Raw genomic sequence first — 8,811 nt, 5'->3', positions numbered from 1 at the left:
AGCCTGCCTGCCCTGGAGGTCAGCCTGCCAGCCCTGGCAGCAGCACGGCCTACCTGCCTGCCTGCCCTGGAGGTCTGCCTGCCTGCCTGCCCTGGAGGTCAGCCTTCCAGCCCTGGCAGCAGCACGGCCTACCTGCCTGCCAGCCTGCCCTCCCCAGCCACACAGCCCTGCCTGCCTGCCTGCCAGCCCTGGAGGTCTCCCTGCCAGCCCTGGAGGTCTGCCTGCCTGCCTGCCTGCCTGCCCTGGAGGTCTGCCATCCTGCCTTCCAGCCCTGGAGGTCAGCCTGCCAGCCCTGGAGGTCAGCCTGTTAGCCCTGGAGGTCTGCCTGCCTGCCTGCCTGCCTGCCCTGGAGGTCAGCCTGCCAGCCCTGGAGGTCTGCCTGCCTGCCTGCCTGCCCTGGAGGTCAGCCTGCCAGCCCTGGCAGCAGCACGGCCTACCTGCCTGCCTGCCCTGGAGGTCTGCCTGCCTGCCTGCCTGCCTGCCCTGGAGGTCTGCCTGCCTGCCTGCCTGCCCTGGAGGTCAGCCTGCCTGCCCTGGAGGTCTGCCTGCCTGCCCTGGTAGCAGCACTGCCTGCCCTGGAGGTCAGCCTGCCTGCCCTGGAGGTCAGCCTGCCAGCCCTGGCAGCAGCACGGCCTACCTGCCTGCCTGCCCTGGAGGTCTGCCTGCCTGCCTGCCCTGGAGGTCAGCCTTCCAGCCCTGGCAGCAGCACGGCCTACCTGCCTGCCAGCCTGCCCTCCCCAGCCACACAGCCCTGCCTGCCTGCCTGCCAGCCCTGGAGGTCTCCCTGCCAGCCCTGGAGGTCTGCCTGCCTGCCTGCCTGCCTGCCCTGGAGGTCTGCCATCCTGCCTTCCAGCCCTGGAGGTCAGCCTGCCAGCCCTGGAGGTCAGCCTGTTAGCCCTGGAGGTCTGCCTGCCTGCTGCCTGCCTGCCCTGGAGGTCAGCCTGCCAGCCCTGGAGGTCTGCCTGCCTGCCTGCCTGCCCTGGAGGTCAGCCTGCCAGCCCTGGCAGCAGCACGGCCTACCTGCCTGCCTGCCCTGGAGGTCTGCCTGCCTGCCTGCCTGCCTGCCCTGGAGGTCTGCCTGCCTGCCTGCCTGCCCTGGAGGTCAGCCTGCCTGCCCTGGAGGTCTGCCTGCCTGCCCTGGTAGCAGCACTGCCTGCCCTGGAGGTCAGCCTGCCTGCCCTGGAGGTCAGCCTGCCAGCCCTGGCAGCAGCACGGCCTACCTGCCTGCCTGCCCTGGAGGTCTGCCTGCCTGCCTGCCCTGGAGGTCAGCCTTCCAGCCCTGGCAGCAGCACGGCCTACCTGCCTGCCAGCCTGCCCTCCCCAGCCACACAGCCCTGCCTGCCTGCCTGCCAGCCCTGGAGGTCTCCCTGCCAGCCCTGGAGGTCTGCCTGCCTGCCTGCCTGCCTGCCCTGGAGGTCTGCCATCCTGCCTTCCAGCCCTGGAGGTCAGCCTGCCAGCCCTGGAGGTCAGCCTGTTAGCCCTGGAGGTCTGCCTGCCTGCCTGCCTGCCTGCCCTGGAGGTCAGCCTGCCAGCCCTGGAGGTCTGCCTGCCTGCCTGCCTGCCCTGGAGGTCAGCCTGCCAGCCCTGGCAGCAGCACGGCCTACCTGCCTGCCTGCCCTGGAGGTCTGCCTGCCTGCCTGCCTGCCTGCCCTGGAGGTCTGCCTGCCTGCCTGCCTGCCCTGGAGGTCAGCCTGCCTGCCCTGGAGGTCTGCCTGCCTGCCCTGGTAGCAGCACTGCCTGCCCTGGAGGTCAGCCTGCCTGCCCTGGAGGTCAGCCTGCCAGCCCTGGCAGCAGCACGGCCTACCTGCCTGCCTGCCCTGGAGGTCTGCCTGCCTGCCTGCCCTGGAGGTCAGCCTTCCAGCCCTGGCAGCAGCACGGCCTACCTGCCTGCCAGCCTGCCCTCCCCAGCCACACAGCCCTGCCTGCCTGCCTGCCAGCCCTGGAGGTCTCCCTGCCAGCCCTGGAGGTCTGCCTGCCTGCCTGCCTGCCTGCCCTGGAGGTCTGCCATCCTGCCTTCCAGCCCTGGAGGTCAGCCTGCCAGCCCTGGAGGTCAGCCTGTTAGCCCTGGAGGTCTGCCTGCCTGCCTGCCTGCCTGCCCTGGAGGTCAGCCTGCCAGCCCTGGAGGTCTGCCTGCCTGCCTGCCTGCCCTGGAGGTCAGCCTGCCAGCCCTGGCAGCAGCACGGCCTACCTGCCTGCCTGCCCTGGAGGTCTGCCTGCCTGCCTGCCTGCCTGCCCTGGAGGTCTGCCTGCCTGCCTGCCTGCCCTGGAGGTCAGCCTGCCTGCCCTGGAGGTCTGCCTGCCTGCCCTGGTAGCAGCACTGCCTGCCCTGGAGGTCAGCCTGCCTGCCCTGGAGGTCAGCCTGCCAGCCCTGGCAGCAGCACGGCCTACCTGCCTGCCTGCCCTGGAGGTCTGCCTGCCTGCCTGCCCTGGAGGTCAGCCTTCCAGCCCTGGCAGCAGCACGGCCTACCTGCCTGCCAGCCTGCCCTCCCCAGCCACACAGCCCTGCCTGCCTGCCTGCCAGCCCTGGAGGTCTCCCTGCCAGCCCTGGAGGTCTGCCTGCCTGCCTGCCTGCCTGCCCTGGAGGTCTGCCATCCTGCCTTCCAGCCCTGGAGGTCAGCCTGCCAGCCCTGGAGGTCAGCCTGTTAGCCCTGGAGGTCTGCCTGCCTGCCTGCCTGCCTGCCCTGGAGGTCAGCCTGCCAGCCCTGGAGGTCTGCCTGCCTGCCTGCCTGCCCTGGAGGTCAGCCTGCCAGCCCTGGCAGCAGCACGGCCTACCTGCCTGCCTGCCCTGGAGGTCTGCCTGCCTGCCTGCCTGCCTGCCCTGGAGGTCTGCCTGCCTGCCTGCCTGCCCTGGAGGTCAGCCTGCCTGCCCTGGAGGTCTGCCTGCCTGCCCTGGTAGCAGCACTGCCTGCCCTGGAGGTCAGCCTGCCTGCCCTGGAGGTCAGCCTGCCAGCCCTGGCAGCAGCACGGCCTACCTGCCTGCCTGCCCTGGAGGTCTGCCTGCCTGCCTGCCCTGGAGGTCAGCCTTCCAGCCCTGGCAGCAGCACGGCCTACCTGCCTGCCAGCCTGCCCTCCCCAGCCACACAGCCCTGCCTGCCTGCCTGCCAGCCCTGGAGGTCTCCCTGCCAGCCCTGGAGGTCTGCCTGCCTGCCTGCCTGCCTGCCCTGGAGGTCTGCCATCCTGCCTTCCAGCCCTGGAGGTCAGCCTGCCAGCCCTGGAGGTCAGCCTGTTAGCCCTGGAGGTCTGCCTGCCTGCCTGCCTGCCTGCCCTGGAGGTCAGCCTGCCAGCCCTGGAGGTCTGCCTGCCTGCCTGCCTGCCCTGGAGGTCAGCCTGCCAGCCCTGGCAGCAGCACGGCCTACCTGCCTGCCTGCCCTGGAGGTCTGCCTGCCTGCCTGCCTGCCTGCCCTGGAGGTCTGCCTGCCTGCCTGCCTGCCCTGGAGGTCAGCCTGCCTGCCCTGGAGGTCTGCCTGCCTGCCCTGGTAGCAGCACTGCCTGCCCTGGAGGTCAGCCTGCCTGCCCTGGAGGTCAGCCTGCCAGCCCTGGCAGCAGCACGGCCTACCTGCCTGCCTGCCCTGGAGGTCTGCCTGCCTGCCTGCCCTGGAGGTCAGCCTTCCAGCCCTGGCAGCAGCACGGCCTACCTGCCTGCCAGCCTGCCCTCCCCAGCCACACAGCCCTGCCTGCCTGCCTGCCAGCCCTGGAGGTCTCCCTGCCAGCCCTGGAGGTCTGCCTGCCTGCCTGCCTGCCTGCCCTGGAGGTCTGCCATCCTGCCTTCCAGCCCTGGAGGTCAGCCTGCCAGCCCTGGAGGTCAGCCTGTTAGCCCTGGAGGTCTGCCTGCCTGCCTGCCTGCCTGCCCTGGAGGTCAGCCTGCCAGCCCTGGAGGTCTGCCTGCCTGCCTGCCTGCCCTGGAGGTCAGCCTGCCAGCCCTGGCAGCAGCACGGCCTACCTGCCTGCCTGCCCTGGAGGTCTGCCTGCCTGCCTGCCTGCCTGCCCTGGAGGTCTGCCTGCCTGCCTGCCTGCCCTGGAGGTCAGCCTGCCTGCCCTGGAGGTCTGCCTGCCTGCCCTGGTAGCAGCACTGCCTGCCCTGGAGGTCAGCCTGCCTGCCCTGGAGGTCAGCCTGCCAGCCCTGGCAGCAGCACGGCCTACCTGCCTGCCTGCCCTGGAGGTCTGCCTGCCTGCCTGCCCTGGAGGTCAGCCTTCCAGCCCTGGCAGCAGCACGGCCTACCTGCCTGCCAGCCTGCCCTCCCCAGCCACACAGCCCTGCCTGCCTGCCTGCCAGCCCTGGAGGTCTCCCTGCCAGCCCTGGAGGTCTGCCTGCCTGCCTGCCTGCCTGCCCTGGAGGTCTGCCATCCTGCCTTCCAGCCCTGGAGGTCAGCCTGCCAGCCCTGGAGGTCAGCCTGTTAGCCCTGGAGGTCTGCCTGCCTGCCTGCCTGCCTGCCCTGGAGGTCAGCCTGCCAGCCCTGGAGGTCTGCCTGCCTGCCTGCCTGCCCTGGAGGTCAGCCTGCCAGCCCTGGCAGCAGCACGGCCTACCTGCCTGCCTGCCCTGGAGGTCTGCCTGCCTGCCTGCCTGCCTGCCCTGGAGGTCTGCCTGCCTGCCTGCCTGCCCCGGAGGTCAGCCCCAGGCAGCCGGGTGGCCTGCCTGCTGCTGCTAGGCCGCTGCCCCGAGCCGCCGACCCCATCGACAGGAACACGAGAGAGTTTACAAGCGAGAGGAGGCCACATATTCGACACCTTTCGTGCTCGTTTTAGTCTCCAGTCTGTTTTGACGTGTGTTATTCTGAATCTGCTGCTTTAACTCAAGGGATTCTGTCGCGATTGATGCCTTGTCCTTCGCTGTATGTTTGCACTGGTGTTGTAAGTCGCCCTCTGTAAGATCATCATTTATTATCTGCCAAGAAATAAAGATCATCATAATGTTCCCCAACTTTCAGCTTCTGGGGAGTTTGTTCCAGAGTGTGACGACTCTCTCTCTATCTCCATCTCTCTCTCTATCTCCATCTCTCTCTATCTCCATCTCTCTCTATCTCCATCTCTCTATCTCCACCTCTCTCTCCCTCTCCACCTCTCTCTCTCTCTATCTCTCCCTCTCTCTCACTGTGTGTGTGTGTGTGTGTGTGTGTGTGTGTGTGTGTGTGTGTGTGTGTGTGTGTGTGTGTGTGTGTGTACAGCAGTGTCCCTAGACGAGAGAGAGATCCCTAGACGGGGAAATTACTTTCAAACTGCAGTACCGAAATGTGTCCGTTAGATGGCAGCATGCACCAAGGAATGAAGGAAAGTGCAAAACAAAATGAAAAGGCACATCGCCTGGGCGAAAAATAATCGTAACAAATCAACGGGGGCATTTCTCGGAAAACTAACACCGGGGCAGTGCTCAGGGGGGTCCCACCTCGTGGCCACCCGGTTTGGGGGGCGATCGGGGCCGGTTCCGAAAATCGCTAAATCTCCCATAGCCAGCCCACGCTCCATCCGATAGAGCAATGCCGGGCGGCCGGCCGGCAACTACGGATCATAACAAATCAACGGGGGCATTTCTCCGAAAACTAACACCGGGGCAGTGCTCAGGGGGGTCCCACCTCGTGGCCACCCGGTTTGGGGGGCCATCGGGGCCGGTTCCGAAAATCGCTAAATCTCCCATAGCCAGCCCACGCTCCATCCGATAGAGCAATGCCGGGCGGCCGGCCGGCAACTACGGATCATAACAAATCAACGGGGGCATTTCTCCGAAAACTAACACCGGGGCAGTGCTCAGGGGGGTCCCACCTCGTGGCCACCCGGTTTGGGGGGCCATCGGGGCCGGTTCCGAAAATCGCTAAATCTCCCATAGCCAGCCCACGCTCCATCCGATAGAGCAATGCCGGGCGGCCGGCCGGCAACTACGGATCATAACAAATCAACGGGGGCATTTCTCGGAAAACTAACACCGCGGCAGTGCTCAGGGGGGTCCCACCTCGTGGCCACCCGGTTTGGGGGGCCATCGGGGCCGGCTGAAGAATCGCCCATACTCTGCCATAGGCAGCCCACGGTCCATCCGATCAGAGCAATGCCGGGCGGCCGGCAACCTATGGATCATAACACATCAACGGAGGCATGATAAGAGCATCTTTTATTATCTGCCAAGAAATATAGACCATCACAATGTTCCCCAACTTTCAGCTTCTACCACATCGCTGGGGAGTTTATTCCACTGTGTGACTACTCTCTCTCTATCTCTCTCTCTCTCTCTCTCTCTCTCTCTGTGTGTGTGTGTGTGTGTGTGTGTGTGTGTGTGTGTGTGTGTGTGTACAGCAGTGTCTCCGGTTTTCCTTTTGGAATGCCTTGAAGCCGGGGGGGCTTTGCACTCATGAGAACATAGGGTGTCCTTGCCCTCCTTTCGCAGCCCAGGGCATTGAGAGATCCCTAGACGGGGAAATTACTTTCAAACTGCAGTACCGAAATGTGTCCGTTAGATGGTAGCATGCACCAAGGAATGAAGGAAAGTGCAAAACAAAATGAAAAGGCACATCGCCTGGGCGAAAAATAATCATAACAAATCAACGGGGGCATTTCTCGGAAAACTAACACCGGGGCAGTGCTCAGGGGGGTCCCACCTCGTGGCCACCCGGTTTGGGGGGCGATCGGGGCCGGTTCCGAAAATCGCTAAATCTCCCATAGCCAGCCCACGCTCCATCCGATAGAGCACTGCCGGGCGGCCGGCCGGCAACTACGGATCATAACAAATCAACGGGGGCATTTCTCGGAAAACTAACACCGGGGCAGTGCTCAGGGGGGTCCCACCTCGTGGCCACCCGGTTTGGGGGGCGATCGGGGCCGGTTCCGAAAATCGCTAAATCTCCCATAGCCAGCCCACGCTCCATCCGATAGAGCACTGCCGGGCGGCCGGCCGGCAACTACGGATCATAACAAATCAACGGGGGCATTTCTCGGAAAACTAACACCGGGGCAGTGCTCAGGGGGGTCCCACCTCGTGGCCACCCGGGTCTGGGACCGATGGGAGCACTTTAAAATTTTCGAGTCAGGGGACCAGACGGCCGAGTGAAAAACTTTGAAAAATATTCTATCTCCTCACTCCCATTGACTTTACATTAGGGCGACCAGGCGGCCGGCGGAAAAAAAATCATAACAAATCAACGGGGGCATTTCTCCGAAAACTAACACCGGGGCTGTGCTCAGGGGGCTCCCAGCTATCAGCCACCCTATCCCGGGACCGATGGGAGCACTTTAAAATTTTCGAGTCAGGGGACCAGACGGCCGAGTGAAAAACTTTGAAAAATATTCTATCTCCTCACTCCCATTGACTTTACATTAGGGCGACCAGGCGGCCGGCGGAAAAAAAATCATAACAAATCAACGGGGGCATTTCTCCGAAAACTAACACCGGGGCTGTGCTCAGGGGGCTCCCAGCTATCAGCCACCCTATCCCGGGACCGATGGGAGCACTTTAAAATTTTCGAGTCAGGGGACCAGACGGCCGAGTGAAAAACTTTGAAAAATATTCTATCTCCTCACTCCCATTGACTTTACATTAGGGCGACCAGGCGGCCGGCGGAAAAAAAATCATAACAAATCAACGGGGGCATTTCTCCGAAAACTAACACCGGGGCTGTGCTCAGGGGGCTCCCAGCTATCAGCCCCCCGGGTCTGGGGGCATTGTTTTTCTTTTTAATCATTTTGAGCATTTCCCCCAGTTTAGAGATGTGTGCCCCTAGACAACCCATTGAGAATAACTATGAAATGTTCTGAAGTTTTGATTTTCAAATGTCGGTGAAAATTGAAAAACGTCATATATTCTTCAAAGGAAGCATGGGGCGATGGTAGGGAGAGTCCCCGCAGCGTGCCTCGGCGGCGATGGGAGCGTTTTCGATGTCCCCGCCCCCCCCCCCATAGGGATAGAAGGGGAGTTAGGTGACCAGGCGTCCCGGGTCCCAAAAATCGAAAAATTAATATAGAATGCTTTTTAATCCAGAAATAAAGTAGGGGGCAGTCCTGGTGAGAGTCCCAGCCACAGCCCCAGTGTGTTTTGGAGCCGTTTGGGGCCGGGTGAAAAACTTTGAAAAATGTTCTATCTCCTCACTCCCATTGACTTTACATTAGGGCGACCAGGCGGCCGGCGGAAAAAAAATCATAACAAATCAACGGAGGCATTTCTCCGAAAACTAACACCGGGGCAGTGCTCAGGGGGCTCCCAGCTATCAGCCACCCTATCCCGGGACCGATGGGAGCACTTTAAAATTTTCGAGTTAGGGGACCAGGCGGCCGAGTGAAAAACTTTGAAAAATTTTCTATCTCCTCACTCCCATTGACTTTGCATTAGGGCGACCAGGCGGCCGGCGGAAAAAAAATCATAACAAATCAACGGGGGCATTTCTCCGAAAACTAACACCGGGGCAGTGCTCAGGGGGCTCCCAGCTATCAGCCACCCTATCCCGGGACCGATGGGAGCACTTTAAAATTTTCGAGTTAGGGGACCAGGCGGCCGAGTGAAAAACTTAGAAAAATTTTCTATCTCCCCTAGGTGACCAGGCAGCCGGAGCTGATTTTTCTGACCCCTAAAACAATTATTAAAAGGTATTTTTTCGCCAAACTAAGACTTTTAAAATTCAAATAGGATGATTATCTACTGCCCCAGTGGGTTTTTGAACCATTTTAAGCCTTTTTGACAGTTTTCATTTTTCCCCCATTGACTTCAATGGGAGTTAGGTGACCAGTCCTCCGACTTTTGAACCTCTCCTGGGGGGGCTGTGAGCCCCCGATTTCTTTGCAAAGCACGTCATTCGATTCGTCTCAGTCCCCTCTATATACCCCGTGTGTTTGTTTTCT

The sequence above is a fragment of the Amia ocellicauda genome, unplaced genomic scaffold, assembly GCF_036373705.1.
Source record: "Amia ocellicauda isolate fAmiCal2 unplaced genomic scaffold, fAmiCal2.hap1 HAP1_SCAFFOLD_316, whole genome shotgun sequence".
NCBI classification, from domain to species: Eukaryota; Metazoa; Chordata; class Actinopteri; order Amiiformes; family Amiidae; genus Amia; species Amia ocellicauda.
This window is presented reverse-complemented; position numbering follows the sequence as displayed.